We start from the raw sequence: 2,351 nt of genomic DNA, 5'->3' as shown, positions 1-2,351 counted from the left end.
ACTTCCTTCTCCTGATCAATTCTGTTTTTGCCTAGGTTTGCTAAGCAGCTAACCTCTTCTGAAAACGGTTTTTAAAAAGACCAAACTTGCCAAGTTTTTTTGGGATTTTTTTTTTTTTGAACTTTGACAAAATAATTACTCTGTAGAATTATTGTTGGATTCAGAGCGAGGCCCTGAGAGACACTGAACTCATGGAGGGACCGGAGCAGAGCCAGATGCTAATGCTGCTTTCCACCGTGGTCACTGTTGTCTTGTTTTTTGAGATAATATAGCCTTGGCCTAGTCTTTGCTGGCCTGGAACTCATAACTTAGTCCATAGTAATCCTCCTGCCGCTGAGATTGCTCACCGCCATGTTTGCTTGCTGTTTTCAGTTTCTCTCAAATGGGGTATGATGGTGTAGGCCTGTAACCCCAGTATCGGGGAGGTGGAGATAGGAGGCTCAAAAGTTCACAGCATCTTTTCCTAAATAAGAAGTGTGGGGCCAGCCTAAGATACACTCAAACAAACCAAACCAGGTTGAGCCTCCCTAATCTGAAAATGTAAAACGTTCCAAACGGCACAGAGTTTTGATTTTTTTTTTTCCAGCGCCACACCTCAAGCTGGTACTCTACCCTGAACCTTAGGTGACAGGTTGCAGTCAGCATGAAGAGTGAGAGGGGAATAAGTAGATGGGAAATCCAAAGTGGGCTCCTTGAGTTGGTGGCTTCTTGTTTCTGGAACACACTGCAAGGACACAGGGCAGGAAGGCTCGGAGGTGAGTAAACAGGTCCAGGAGGGGGAAGGGGAGAAGACCCAGGAACCCTATTAAATACTCAAGCCAACATCTGTTTAGCAGACTCCCAGCCTTAGGCCTCTCCCATCCTGAAGGAATAAAGCTGTTACTTTCTCTTTCTTGGGGGACTTGGCTTTGCTTCTTCCTCAGACATTCAATTCTTTGTCCTTGCATAAAACAAACTTAACAAACCCCTAGACAGCTCCCAGTGCTGTTACAAGAATGCACGGCACCAGAAGTTCCATAAAATGGTCTTTGGGCTATGTGCGCACAAGTGTCCCAAGAATCCCTTCCCTGGGAAGTCAGAAGTAATACTTATAACTAAGCAAAGTATGATCCTCCAAAGCTCACCTGGAAAACGGATGGGTTTGGAGGGGTGCGTTGCGTACAGAGTCCGCACGCGGTGTCAGAGCGCTGACAGAGCGAGTCCAAGGCAGACGCTCTGAAAAAGGCTTCACCCTGCCTGGATGCTGCCTCCCCAAACCTTCCCAGACAACTTCAGTTAACCTCTCAGGATGTACACCCCAGCACCCTCCTGTGCAGTTAGGCCGGAAGGGCAGGTGAAAGTTCATGACCCTCTCTAGCCCTCCTCTGAGGGAATGTCAGTGGTCAACAAGCCAAGTCTTGCTGGAAGCCCGAAGGTAGGCACAGCTGATCTGATGCACACAGCAGCTGTTGTGCTCTCAGGACTGAACTCCGAAACAAAAAGGCCTATTTGAAACAGAAATCCATTCTTTTAAACTTAGGTCCTATCCCCAAGACACCTTATTGTGCATTTGAAAATATTTCCAGGTCTGAGATCCTAAGCATTTCAGGTCCAGAGCATAGCTACTCTCTCCGTTGTTACACTGTTATCCCTGGTGCTTGCTCCCTAAATATCCACAATCTACACCCTTCCCTGTGAGAGTATGAGAAAGGGGGTAGGGAGCCAAAGCTGGGAAGGCAGGAACAGAGTCCAAAGATGCCTGCTGAGGACCAAGCTCTCTGCATGCCCCACCAGACAGCCTCCCCCTTCCCACTACTAATAGAATCAGAAAGTAACACAATCCTTGGATTCTGAATTCCTGGAGGATTCTGGCTAGGGACTCTGGCAGCTGGCAGGAAGCCTGAGGTGGAGAGAAGTCTGATAAAGATCAAATGTGCAGGCCTCTGTCTACGCCAGGCTGCCTCCTTAAACCCAGCCTCAGCTCTGGCCTGCAGAGGCTTCCTGTGGAGAGGCAGGGTTCAAGGCCAGAGAGCCTGAGGAATAGAAACTAATCAGAACCATGTGTAGAGAAAGCCTCTGCCCTTGCTTCCAGACCCCACCTGGAAGACACAAGAAGAGCCCATGGGGGGATGGGGGAGTTTCCTACCAGCCACCAACCTAAGGGATTGACTTGGGGACCCCATCATCTATCACTTCGGGAGAGTCCTGATCAAAGCAGAGTGGATAGATACTGAAGGATACCAGAGAGACACAGAGAAGAGGATAGGAAACGCAGGAAAAGTCCCTTTAGGTCTCCTGGCCTCTCACTTGCTAGGACTGAAACTAAGAACAAAGGCACAGCCAGCCAGAACCGGAAGAGTTGCTGCTGCTGT

The sequence above is a fragment of the Micromys minutus genome (genome assembly GCF_963924665.1).
Source record: "Micromys minutus genome assembly, chromosome: 1".
Classification (NCBI taxonomy): domain Eukaryota; kingdom Metazoa; phylum Chordata; class Mammalia; order Rodentia; family Muridae; genus Micromys; species Micromys minutus.
The sequence above is the reverse complement of the archived record's forward strand: the minus strand, read 5'-3'. Positions refer to the sequence as shown.